The 14,288-nt window shown below is 43.5% G+C and overlaps 1 non-coding gene across 1 annotated transcript; it reads left to right on the top strand.

Annotated features, from left to right (window-relative positions):
* The first annotated feature begins 12,002 nt into the window (after positions 1 to 12,002).
* Positions 12,003 to 12,071, top strand: LOC126051292 (U6 spliceosomal RNA). Its single transcript, XR_007509782.1, has one exon. It is a non-coding gene; the product is annotated as a U6 spliceosomal RNA (small nuclear RNA).
* Positions 12,072 to 14,288: the final 2,217 nt, after the last annotated feature.

Raw genomic sequence — 14,288 nt, 5'->3', positions numbered from 1 at the left:
GAAAGATACCTTGTTTTAAAGACTTCCTTATGGATAGTCGACTATATACCTTAGCAATTTTCCAATAATTACTTACCCTTGCTTAACTTATTTTTCAATTTATTCCCAGGTTAAATCTGATTAGCTTTAAATGTCCAGTATTTAGATTTTGTAAACGCTCTTTGCCAAAGTAAAGAACCCTGAAGTATCACCCACTTTCGCTCAGATACATACTTAAAAAATGGAGATCAAGCCATCTTTAGTCTTTTTTTTCTGCACAGACCGAGTTATGATGCTCTCCTGCTGTTGCATTGAGGAAAAGAAGTGAGAAGCTAAAAGGAACCAGAGCAGAATCAAAGTGGGAGTGAAGATGAACAGTGATGATGCCACTTTTGACTTTCTCTTGCTTCCCTGAGGCAACTACTGTCCCAGTGTCCCATGATGCTGTGAGATGTGGAACACAACCAAACCCTCCAGCCACTTCAGTAAGTCCTCCAGGTATCGAAGCTAAAACCAAAATCATGGGTGTGTCAACTTCATTAGCGATGATTCAAATGATCACACAATAGAAGTGTTTTGCGCGGCTCAGCAAAAGATTATTCGAAGACTTAAATCCAAATCAAAGACATGGATGTCTTTGTTTTACTGTTAACTGTTTGGCTATTAATAATTGCTTATACGATTCCACAAGTGAATGTAGCTTTTAAAAAGGCAAACCAAACAGGATAAGACCTGTTCTTTACAATGAAACATAATTTTAGCAAAACACCTGCAAAACAGACACGCTTCTGCATTCAAGGAAACTAGTAAGGAACCTGGCAACGTAACAGAGCAGATTCTGGATATAAAAACAAACATAGGATCTCATTTCCCCCAATCCTACAGCACATGCATTATGTGTACATGCGAACAGGACTTCTTCGACCCACAGTCCATCATTTGAATAAAGAAGGCAACTTTCAGCTGCTGAAGCAGCACACAAGCCAATCAATAGTAGACTTTTTTTAACCTGTCTGTCAAGAGAGTCACAAATATACTCCTATGTCTCCTTCTTTGGGCTCTGAAAGGAGGGTACTGACTTTGCAGTCTCCCTTTACTGCTTCAGCCATCATGCAAGTAGCTGAATGAGACTTCAGTAATAAAACAAATTTGAAGAGCAATTCTGGAGGGCCTGACTGGCGATATAGATTTTGGCATAAAATTTCAGATTGTAACCAGACAAACAAGCACAGTGATTTCAGCTGCATTTCTCTAGCAGACATCATGTACTCAATACAGCATAACAAGAGCTGATTTCAGGAGACCACCTGTTGAAGTCACTAAGGCTTTTCCCCAAAGTAAGGACTAAATAGAAACTGCAAGATTGACCCAAGGTGCAAAAAAAAAAAAAAAAAAAAAGAAGTTAAACTAAGTAGGACCTGATGAATATAAAATCTGTGGATTTGGAAAAAAAAAGCAAAAAAAAATAAAAGTAGTAGAATGTGTTTGGAAGTATAAGCAAAATGACAGGAAGGTACCACAATAAATGAAACAAGCTTAAGCATGCTCCCAGCAGCAAAATAGGAAGTGTACTTCCTTTTCTATCAGCCATGCTACAGCAACCAACAAATCAAAGCAGATAAAATGTCATATAAGATCTGCACTGATTTATTTCTTTGATTTGTTATTTTTTAGAAAATATCCGTCCACAAATAAACCTGTATCAAGTCTGCTATTGCTCTTCATCAGCAGGAGGGCAGACTGTAAGATTGGGAGCTTTTCAGATGTTATTTCCCTGCAATGCCGGTGGTCTTAGGTTCCTGCCCTTTTTAAACTCTTTGCGCAAGCCAGACGAGCAGAACAGAGACTGGGAAGAATTAACACCATTACAATAGTAAGAGTCCAGAGCATTATTAGCTACACCTAAAGAAATGGATCATATTTCCAAGTTACATTGAAATAGAAGATTATTTCATAGCAATGTGTAGAAGCAGTTTAAACAAAAATCATCAGTCACCATAAAGCATATTGATGTTTTCAAAAACTATAGACTAGATAAAAAAATAACATGTAAGAATATGAAATTTAGCTAAGCAAAAAACCATAACTATGGCTTCTGAGAAACCTCTTTAAGACCAACATCTAATTTACAGAGCACAGAGATACTACATTTATCTGCTTTATCTGTTAATTATCTGCTCGTGAAAGCTTAATACTGCTTGACTTCAGCATATGCAATTCCCAACAACAACAATGGAGAGCTGTGAGCATATATTGAGAGGACAGTATTGTAAATAAAATGTTGATACAAATGTTCAGCTTTCTAATAAGATACTAAGTTTTATGAAATTCTTTAATTGCCTATATTCATCCTTGGATATATGGCAGATTTTAAGGACTGTAAAAATATAAAACTAAGGAAATTGAATTCTTGAGCATAAACCATGTGTGCCAAGGTTGTAAGAATGACATAGAAGATAACCATTGTATACCAGTGCCTTACAGTATCACCATAACTTCAGGGCTGTCACTTGCTTTCTGAGTGTGTACCTCTTTCTGACAGTACATGCAAGCTGTGCTGAAGCAGCACTGCTTATTTTGTAATGCACACTGTGTGACTCTAAAACCGTCATTTTATCCTGATTAAAATGCAACCTAAGAAAAATTTATTTCCACACTTGGCACTCCTAGACCTAAAATGATGTGTACTGAAATACAGATGTGCCTTATTACTTCTACATGAACTGATGTCTTAGAACAAAGATGAAAGAATATTGAAATTATATCTCAAATTCCTGCTATCCTAAACTGTAACTTCCTTCTCTGCATTGTACAGGTTTGTCTTAGGCAGATGGCATTCTGGCTTTTCTATTTCAATTCATGCAAACTGCATATTTTCACAAGATTTATCTTAAGGTCTTAGACAAAGACTTGATAAAACATCAATGATTTCATTTTATTAATTATTCACAAGTATTTTAATGAAATTTCATTTAGGTGATTACTGATAGACACTAATAATCTGATGTTTCTCTCATTTAAGCAGTAGTTCAAAATCAAACCAGCTCATTAATAATAACCAAAATTTACCTTCTGCTCATGTTTTCAAAGGCTACTTAGAGGACATTTCATATGGCCCAAACAGGTATGTTTGGTTTTCCCACCTTGTTCAGGGGGCATCAGTAACTGATCCAGACTTGGGGTTAGACCACTAAGAAATGTACCAGCAAGCCTTCTCAGAATTTTTCTGCTATCCTTATCCTACATAAACACCCTAATCATGATATATTATCACTAAAAGCTAGACAATACTGAATTATTTTCTGCCCAACAAGCAAAAATAGATGACAGACTAATAGTTAGGACACTCCTTAAGTCCTCTCTAAATCTATGCCTGTTTTAAACACAGATTTCCATAGTCAAACTGCTGATCATTTTTTATCTCTGTGGAAAGTTTCTGTCCACTCAATGTATGAAGAATCCAGACAACCAACACAAAATAGAAAATAATGAACTCCACTGTGGAAGCTGGGAGAGTAAAAATTGCATAATGCCATATCGAATTGCCATCAGCCAAAAAACTGCTGAATCTGGACCTGTGTATGCTACTTCCTCCAAATATGGTAGCTTCTTCAAAAGGGAGGTTAAGCAGCAAATGCAGAAAGCTGATACAGGAATCCTCTGGTTTTACCAGTACATCATCAGTGCCAGAGAAATGGCTTCACAACTGTCATGTCAGGAATATGAATGAATGGTATCTGTGCAGTCACTAGAAGTGAGACTAACCACAAAAGTGTCAGCATAGTAAGTCAGATTCAGTCGAAAGCTTTATTTTCACCATTTTCCTCAAAAGATTTGGGCTCTTTGGAAGTTTCTTAGATTTTGCTTCTTTCAAACACGAATAAAAACATGCATCATCTAGAACTGCCTGTTTCTCTGATAATAAGAAACCATTGAATTCAGACTACTTCAAATACACTCTTCTAGTGATGACCTGCATCTAGCCAGGTATTACAATCTACTAATTTAGATACATATACACAACATTACTCTTACCATGTCTTCCCACCACCTTGTCTTCCCCACTGACTAGTCTAATCATTTCTTGGTCAGATGGCTCCAGTCTCTCCAGGGGATGGGACTGCCTTTCAGCTTGTCATTCAGTGTTTACAGCACAGAAAATGCACTAGAAATAAAAATTAAAATTTCATTTAAATCATCTTCTATACTCCTAAACCACCTCAAGGGGAAAAATACTACAAATATTGAAATTCAGCATCAGACAAATGACATGCTTTCCTGTTCGTATGCAAAGGTTCACTACCTCTCTAAAGAAAATGCATCTGACAGAGATCCTAAGCACCAGCAGAACGACCACAAACACATGATTCTGCCAAAGTTCTTGCAGAAGACAGGATAGTGAGAAGCTACCTGTTCTGCTTTCCATAGCCTAACTTTCTCCTCCCCGGTCTTCTTGATACCTGGGGCTTGTGTTTTTTCTGGATTACAATCAGTGAGGCACAGCAGATCTCCCTGAGCTGCCCTGCTCACTACAGCTGGGTAGCAGCCCTGTGACTCCTTGGTGGGCTGTTAAGAGAGCTCACCCGGGGACTGAGGTCTCCCGGGGAAGCTCACTCCTGCCAGTTCTCCAGACAGGCTGCTAAGGCCAGGAGGGCAGACCACACAGGCTGCTGCAACCACTGCCACAGCAAACATTGCCACTCTTGCAACACACTAGATTCCCATGCCTGGGGAGCTGCTGGTGTAAATAGTCAGTTGGTTTTCACCCTTAGACCCTACCTCAGCAAAACATTTATACATAAAGAAAGAAGTGCACACTTACACACTTTGCTATGCTGCAAAGCAACACATTAAAGACTTGTTCAATTAGAGATTTACTTAGAAGTAGGTTAAAGTTTCAAGCATTTTAATTTCTTTCTGGAAAAATTAAAACTCGGAAAACAGAGAAAACACCAGAGGAAAAAAAAAAAATCCATAAAAATACACACAAAGACCTTTTTGTCCAACCAGAATGTTGCAGTAATTATTTCAATACTGATTGAAATACTTCACTGGATATTGGGAATTGGTGTGAGTATGCAGTTGGTCCGTTAAGCTTTAATTTGTGAAAAATGTGGCCTTTAGGATGAACACCCTAAAAAGCCCTGGTTATTTTGCAGCCTCAAAATAAAATAGCTCTTCATCTGTCCCAAGTACTCCTTGAACATCTTGGGTGAGCTGAAGGCAAGCCTCTTACTTGTTTTTTTTTTTAACTCCTGGCATTTATAAGAGGAGACAAAAATCAAAATACTGATGTTACTTAACAATTTATGGTTTTACTTATCATAGACTTGAAAGTATCTTGTATTTGCTATATGAGCTCTTTCATTCTTATATATTTGTCTTATCATATACCACACATCATTTCATGGCTACAACAGCACATGGAATCCACAAATATCATAAACCATTGCTCTTTGCCTGCAAACTGATGTGTGCCAACTACAGCGTATAAGATAATGAAACACTTCACATATTATTGGCAAAGTATATGAGCTGTTAAATATGGGACCTCACAGTCTTACAGCCAAACACCTGGCAAAGTTCAAATGAATTCCACAGGTTTGGTAAAAGCTCATTTTTCGCCACTTATTCCGTGTCTACTCGGAGACATTTTGGTTGTATAAAAGTCAAATATTTATAGTTCAGTGCCTGTGGAGGAGCATCATTCCCATCAGCCTCCCCAAATGAAAAGAAAACCAAAAAGCATCGCTTAACATTCTGCCAAAATAAGCCTTCCTTGGAGGCTGAAAAGGTTTGGCAAGAATGGCACCCCACAACCAGCATTTTCTCTCCTGTTTTTGCCCAGTCACTGAACTCAACTTGGATCACCAGAACATCATGAAAAAGGTCTTTCTAAACACCTTCTGTTCAAGGCAAAACAGGAAGCTCTGTCATAAGTGAACCTGCTCATCGCTTCCTCTCTTCAGCTTAAGAAGTTCAGACAGCCTGGATGAGTCACAGAGAACTTAAAGATGACTTCTGGGGTATTCAGCCAAATAAATCCCTTGAAGCCTAACCATCTGTATGAGCATCTCTTCAATTAGGCTGTTTCTCTAACTTCAGAATGAACGTTACAAGGCTCCTTCATATATATGGACATCCTGCTCTGCAGGATCAAGTGCAAGAAATTCCCATTTGACTTCAAAAAGTCTGGTGAGTGCTCAACACAGCTTTTGTTTGCCAAATGCATACTCACTTATGTGAAGAGCATTCTTTTTCCAAACCAAACATTTCCAAGTCTATGGTATATTTTGCTGCACAGGTATGTTCACTCATAACCTACTGTCACCTTGAAAGCAACACACATGCCCATGCTGACAGAAATAAATTCTCAGATATCAGCTCATCTGCCATTACAGTTGCTTGTGATGCTGTCCTGGGAATCCTCTTTTCATAGTTCTATGATTTTAAGACATAACCTTGTACAGCATAATGCATCCTGTCAAAACTAATATCACAAAATCTCTTAAGAGATGGGACACTAATGGATAGGAGGTGCACAGAAGAACTGAATGGATCCATAGTGATCCAATGAACTCAATGCTCCTGTCTAATCTACTTGAGCTCTGTAGGAGGATAACATCCAGCACACTCTTGGGGGTATTTAAAAGCCTAGTAAGAGTCTCAAAACATATAGCTGAGAAGGATCCAGTCCAAAAACAGGAAAGTCAAGCAAGGATAAAGGCATTCAGAACCTCTTGCATCTAGGACATTGGTTAAATGCGATAACCAAAGTTATTCCCATCTGACAGCTGTTCGGTAGCCTACACAAAATGAAATTGTGGTTTCAGTGCAGTTGGTAGACAGATGTTTACATTATAGACAGAACTACGTGGCAAGCTCAGCAGAGAAGCCAAGCAGTTTTCCTAGGTTAACACACCAGCGATAGCGGAAAAAGCATCCAAGTCCAATACTGCTCATCCTCACTTGCTGTTCATGGGGTCAGTCCAGGTCGCAGCCAAGAAGCTGTGCAGGAAGTGATTACACTTCTGCTATCTGTTCTGTTTGCAAATACAGGAGTCCAGACAATACAGCATTTCATGCAAATGCTAAATTAGCAATTGCAAGCAATTTTTAAGTAATACAAACCTCTCTCCAAAAAAAAACCAAAAACCAACCAAACAAAAACAACTGCACGTGACAATTGCTTATATTCCTTTAGCCCCTAAACAATTTTATACTGTAAACTGGCTTTGAAATATGAATAATCCCAAAATCTCAGTGGCCTTGGCCTCCTTGAGAGCCATTCTTAAGCGTGGACTGCTCTTGACTTTTTCCCCAATGAATGCACACAGCCAGCCGGCTGTTACAGCATGGTGCTGTGTTCTTCAGACGATTTTGCTCCCAAAAACCATGCATGCAGCCAATGCATCCGTTCTTTTAAGAATACTCAATGAGGGAAAACTGAAACACGCAAGGTTCAAAAGGGCAACGCAGTCAATTGCTACTGAAATTCAACATCCAAACTACTTGCTCTAATCCATTTGAGGGCTGCTTGTTGTCAGTTTCCCTTAAAGAAAGATCATTTGAGAACCCCTCTAATGAACAGAGCACTCGGTTTCCGTCACTGGCACCTACCCCTCTGACACCATGAGATGACCCCTGTGCTGGTAGCTCTGCACTCCCCGAAGACGCCTGACGAATCCCTGCCAGTGCCAGGGCCAGGGCCCCGGGCCCTTCAATTCGGTGGCCTTGCCCAGCCGCACCAGGGACCACTCCCAACCCTACCCGTGGCCCAGGAGCCCCACTTCACCGCAGCTCGAAGCCGTTAGTCCCTGTCGGAGTCTCCAGCCCCGCCACAGCCCTGCCCTGCCCGGCCGTGGGCCCCATCGCCCGTGAGGCTGGTGGCCCATGCCTGGCCCCCGCCTGCCCATCGCGGGCTGCCTCCGACCCTGGCCCCCCTCACCGGCTCGGCCGCTGGCCCCCGCCCGCGGGCTGGCCCCGTCCCCACGGCTCGGCCGCTGGCCCAAACCCGCTGGCCCAGCTGCCTCCCCCGGAAAACACCGCGAGGCAACGCGGCCCCCTGCGCTGCTCCCTGGGGCGGAAAGGCGGCACCGCCAGCGCCAGGCTCGGCACAAGCGGCGGCGAGGGCGCTCCCCGGGCGGCCGCGCAGGGGCCGAGCGGGCAGCCGCGGCCCCGCCGAGCCGCCGCCGCCGCCGCCAAGCCGCCGCCCGGCCGCCGCCGCCGCCGCCAAGCCGTTGGACAGGGCGGCATCTAGCGGCCGCTGCCGGCGCCGCCGCTCCCGCAGGCAGGGGGCCCGGCGGCAGCTCCGGGCCGCGGCGGGGGGACGGGGCCGAGGCGGCGGGAGGCGGCCGGCGCGACGGGCGGGGGGGCGGGCGAGCAGGTGGCGGCCTTCTGCCCCGCCGGCTGGTGTCGCTCGGTGGTCTCCCGGGCTGGCGCGGGCGGCGTTTCAGCCCCGGGTGCGATCGCTCTCCTTTCGGGCCATAGTGCACCACGAAGCGTCGCTTCGTCCTGTTAATTAAAAGCGACACAGGTACGAAGGCGGCCCTCCCCCCCCCCGCCCCCCGCCCCCCGTCAGGTGCCTTTTCCAGGCTGTGATCTCAACGGCGGCCTAAGGCTCGCTGCTGCCTGCCTGAGCGGTCACTGCACGTACCCTCCCGATAAGCACCCCCGCCATCACCAAACCATGCTATCGGCCCCCCCCCAGCAGAGATCTCTTCTTTTCCTGGTAAGCCGATCAACCGTTACAGAAAATAACGTGCGTGTAAGAGGAAATTACAGCTATTCAACAACCGTGCAAGAAACTTCTGGGTCAACGGCCGTGCGGTGGCTTCGTCAAGAAGCCAGGCGGGTGCGTCACAGGGCTCGCGGCACCGGGATGGAAAGCCGGGCTGGAAAGGAGGCACGGTGCCCCCGCGCACGCCACGGAGAGGGGCGGTTGCAAAACACGGGCAGCCACGCTGGAGATCAGACCAGATGCGGGATCTGAAATCCGTGCTCTCGAGAAGAAACGGCACGTAACGCTTAACGACATCAAATGGTCACGACCCAAGTTTGAAATCTCTTCTGAAGGAACGGCATCTCTGCTAATCCGATTCCCACTATGAGCACACCAGGGCAGTGGTTCAAGGATGACTCGGAGGGAAGGCTGCCATTTCCTGACTCACCGTCCCCGCTTCCTGTAGCCTGGCCTTTCAAGTCTCCGTCCCGTTACCAGCTCCTGAAGTGAACCCTCTTTATCGTGTGAAGCGCGATGAAGTCACAGGCCCCCACAGACTGTGTCTTTACATACTCTCCCTCCTCCATGTTTTTGTCTGGAAAGTTGTTGCTCATGCTGTTCATATGAACATTTTTCTCACTAAGGTCCAAGTAAAATTATTCATAAAATGAATCAGGTTTGCCAGTAACTGCGTGGATTGTGAGAGTTGATTAAGTTACTTTGTACCTATGGATGCTCTGATGCTACAAAAGGGCTTCTTATTAGGTTTTATTCACAAAAAGTTGAACACTGGCCTGATAGTGTTCCTCCTGTCAAAAATGCAAGCAGAACAAATGCAGAAGCATTTAGTAAAAAAACCCTCCCATTAACAACAGTGGATTTGAGATAGGGATGCTACTCCCAAATGGTAAAAACATATTCCTCACCATCTCAGTGATACGGTGCATGCTTTATCTGCCTCCTCAAAAAAAAAACAAAAACGGAAGAACAGACCTAAACAAGAACATATACTGAGACATTTCACAGTGAGAGGTCACGATCTTTTAGCTATAATCTTAACCAGTTAGCTCTGTCTGTTTTAGTCTGTTCAGGCAAACCTAATTAACAACTTCAAACAGCATTTCGCAAAATGCTAGCTCTAATCTTAAAATATATTAAACCACTAGGGTAAACTGCACACAGCCCCTGATCTGCTGTGTTTATTTCTGGAGACCTTTCATGCCTCTCTACTCAAGTTCACAAAACTCTAACGAAATAGGTGAAATCTCACCCAAGTGGGCCTGTGACCTTGCCTCGGGTAGCCTGAAAGAGGTGTGTTCTGAGCCCACTTGGGCTGGACCTGTGTAGTATTTAGCAAGCAAATGGGCAGGCAAAGCAGCCATTCTGACCACACCTGCAGTGCCAGGCAGTGGAAATTCAGAGCTCTCTGTTTTAAAAGTGAAACCAGGAGCACTCAAAACCTGGCACAAGTCTGGAAAATTACTTTGTAACAAGGAAAAACAAGGAGAGATCAAAAGTGATTCATTTTCTATGCCAATATCCAGGCTCTGAAGTAAAGCAAGCAAAATTCCCTGAATTTCTGCAAACAAAAGGATTCTCATGCAAAGCAATGAGGAACAGGCAATCAGTAGCAAGGATGAAGAAATAATGCCCAACAAACTATAAAGAAAAGAAAGCAGAAATATGGAAAGAAAATAACACAGTGAAATTCATTGCGGAAAAATGCTGTTAATAAAACTGCATTGCAACTAATACACAACTAACAGGAGATAAAAAGATGCTGCATGAGAGAGAAACAGCAAAATGCTTACAATACCAAAGAGTAAGTGGCCATAAATGAACTATGAACCGATGGGTCATTAAGGCATCTGTCCTGCAGTACCCGAGCATAGTTTTAGCTCAATATCCCAACTCCATGCCACAGGAAACCTTAGTGAGCACCAACCCTACACAATCATTTGGTTTCACAGGAAGGAAATGCAGGCGCAGATGCCAAAAGGGCCCTACAGAGCCCTTTGACCTGGCCTCCATCTATGCCAGTAGATTCCTTTTCAGGGAAAGTGCCTTACTGTATGCAGATGCAGCCATAGGTCTGCTTCCTCTTGAGGTGCTCTCTAAACTCTTCTTCTGGCTGTCATTTCTGAGATCACCTCACTGAAGATCTCCCTAGCAGTGCTTGCAGCCTTATTTTCCATCCCACACACTGGAAGCACCCCATTTTCAACATTTACTGTGGATCTCTTCTTATTTTCTTTGGTCTTCCATCTCCATTGCCACCAACATGCAAACAATTTAAGGAGAATTCTTTCTTGCTGAGGAAAGCAACATAACGAAGCAGGGAATAATAGATACAAAATGAGCGTCTGTGGCTGAGAAGGGTTCCATGTTGGGCAGACATATAAACAACAGCAAACAAATGCAAAATCAATTAACCCATACCAGAGAAATTACCAAGGACTACATGAGAAACAAGATGCAGAGGTACAAAGCTCAGCCTATCCTAAGAAAGCCAGAGAGGCTGTTGACAAGTAAGTTTATCATTCTGTGTGCTGCCAACCTCCTATTACAGCATCCAGCAACCATCAGCCCACCCAAGTCCTACTGTCAAAAGAGCTGTATGTTCTCACCAACAAATGTAAAGAGTTGTGGAAAAATATGTCCAAACCCCAAAGCCTCACACACAGCACCTTACGTTTTTTGACTGTTACAAAACCACCCTGAATAATTTCCAAAATCATGGCCAGACCCTAATAAATAATTTTTCAAAACAATGTTGCGGATGTTTCCGTTAACATGTTGAGTGTATCATTTTAATTTCTTCGTTTGGAGTTACTCTGTGCTAATAAGCATTATGTTCCTTTCAAGAGACAGCAGAGAACAATGCGGCTGCACTCGCTCAGGGGGCATCTTCTAGAAGGAGGAGGAAATTGCGCTGTTCCAACAGCGATTGAGCAGCTTTTCAGGGAAGAAGTTTCTGGAGTGCAGAGCAAGTCAGACAGAGCGGAGAAACACACAAGCAGAGGCAGGAGAGCTCTGAGAGGGGCAGAGGAGACATACGCAACCAAGGACCCAAGCTGATGTAAATAACTCTCCCAGGAGGCTGAGAGGGGATTGTAAGGCCTTCCTTACAGTGCAGGAAGCCACTGAAAATTGTGGGCTGAGAAAAAGACCAGAACATAAGGACACATTGGGTAATGGGGGAGAAGGCAGAAATGGGTTAAAAGCCTTTCATTTCTAATGTCTCCAGGTTTCTTCTTTTTAAAAAAATTCATTGTTCTAGCTTATCTTCTAATGAAATCATATTCTCTTTAGCAGCATACATACTAAAATTTGAATGATACAGAGAAGATTAGCATGGCATCTGCACAAGTTGGTTTGGGGGTGGTGGGAAGGCTCCACAGTACGGGAAAAATATTGACATACTGGAGCAAGTCTAGCAGCAGGCCACCAGACTGGTCAGGGGGCTGGAGCACAGGCATATAAGGAAAGGTTTGGAGAGATGAGTCCATTCAGCTGGGAGAAGAGGAGGTTCAGAGGAGACCTGACTGCTGAAACTACCTGACTTCAGGGTACAGAGAAGGCAGAGCCAGACTTGTCTTGTAGGTGCACAATGATAGGCAATGGACACAAGCTGAAGCATGGGAAATTCTAATTAAATATAAGAAAAATATTTTACCATGAGGGTGGTCAAATACTGGAATAAAGGATGTGGGCTTTCCATCTCTGGAGGTGTCAAGGATTTGACTGGGCATGGCCCTGAGCTAACTGATCTAGTTAGACCTCCTCTGAGCAGGGGGGTGGACTAGATAACCTCCAGAGGACACTTCCAACCTAAATTCTTCTGTGATTCTGTGAAACTCAGCTTTCTAGGTTCAAAGAGCTGATGTTTTTAGATATTCTTCACCTTAAATACAAGGTGGTAGAAAGATCTGTCAGAGATCCGCCCCACCCAGACTCATTAAAAAATGTCATGGCATTTTTGTGAATAATGTTTATGTCTTATACTGTTGTTGGCATTTCAGATAAATATTACTCCTTATTTTTATGTCCTGCAAGACACCACTACCTTGGGCACTTGATTCACCAAGCTATTTTAAATCCCTTCTGTCTGTTTTACCTCTGTGCCCTGCTCTCAACCCATAACTTGCATCAACACTAATGCCTACCCTATTGCTTACCCCTTGAGGATTAAAAAGGCTTCTACAGGTAGTAGTCTGTATGACTGTAGGGTAATGAAGCTCAAGACACACATAGTTTGTTTCCCCCCCCTTTTTTTTTTTTCCTAAAAGGAAACGTATATCCTCATCCAGTGCTTAGCCTGTCTTCTAAATTACAAATGATAGTTACAAAAAGATTAGGTTCCTGACCTGCATATGAGCACACACATACATGTTCATGTCACACACACCACACACGTCACGTCTTGTGCATTTATTGTTTTCCATCTCATGCTTTCACAGAAGCCCATACCTTCTGCATTTGCAATGCAGTGACTCAGCAGTGGTCCCATACTTTGCTGTGCTGACCAGCTGTACCCACTGTATGTCAGGGAGGCTTCCAGGCTGCATTGTCACTGAGAGCACTTACACAGGACCACAGTGCCTCCTGCACAGGTGCAGTCTTCACAGCCCTCCCTGTTGCATGGGTGGCTTTGCTCTGTACACCAGGGACAGCCCTATCGCACTACAAACACTTGTCTCCTGCATATGAAAGCTGACAAAATGTGAGAGGACTTGTGAGTCACCCAACTTACCATGCCTTCCCTTAGTGCTAACTTTTGTGACTACTTTACAAGTAAGAGATTCATATTGAGAAGAAAAAAGTCAGGAGTCTGAAGTTCTCCTCTTAGATTTGCCACAGACTCCCTTTCCGATCCTCGGTAGGCTACTTCATATCCACATCTCAGCTCCACCATACACAAGAGGGGTGATTATAGCAACATCACGGCAGAAGCTGTAAGACTTCACGTGTACAGAGCTCTTTGCAAATATAAACTGCACAAAAATATAAATTCTTTTCTGTAACCCCTTCAAAATAAAATATGAAGAAACTGGTAATTCTTCACAGTTTGTCTGCTGGCATGGAGTAAAGCGTAGCCTCAGTGGCAGAACGCTGAGTCTTTGCACACAATCTATGATCTTGGACAAGCAAGAGTCGCCAGTTAAATGAGGTACTGCAAGTTAGTCAACGATTTCATTGCTTTGGCCTCTCAGAAGTGTGCTAGGCATTGATTACAATCACATAGTGTAAGTTATTCTGGTTTGTTCAGTACCTCAAGTAAGCAGCAGTAACTCCTCATGTGTTTGAACTCTGATGCTGGCATTCCCACGCCATACCGTGTTAGACATTCAGACAACTGTGCTGATCACATATTTCCTCTTACTTTAATAGGCCTTTCAGGAATGAACAAGCATTCCCTTGTATACTGCTATGGTTCCCATCACTTGATGGTCACACTTAATTAACCACTAGTTTAGTAGAGAGCTGGTTACACTTCATTTCATTAAGTGATTTCATGATCACCAGAGGTACACTGACAGCTCTGTTAGCTAAAGCTGTGTGAAAAGGGGCAGCAGAGACAACAGTA

The sequence above is a fragment of the Accipiter gentilis genome, chromosome 2, assembly GCF_929443795.1.
Source record: "Accipiter gentilis chromosome 2, bAccGen1.1, whole genome shotgun sequence".
NCBI classification, from domain to species: Eukaryota; Metazoa; Chordata; class Aves; order Accipitriformes; family Accipitridae; genus Astur; species Astur gentilis.
Note: the sequence above shows the minus strand (reverse complement) of the source record. Positions and strands in the feature narration are given on the sequence as shown.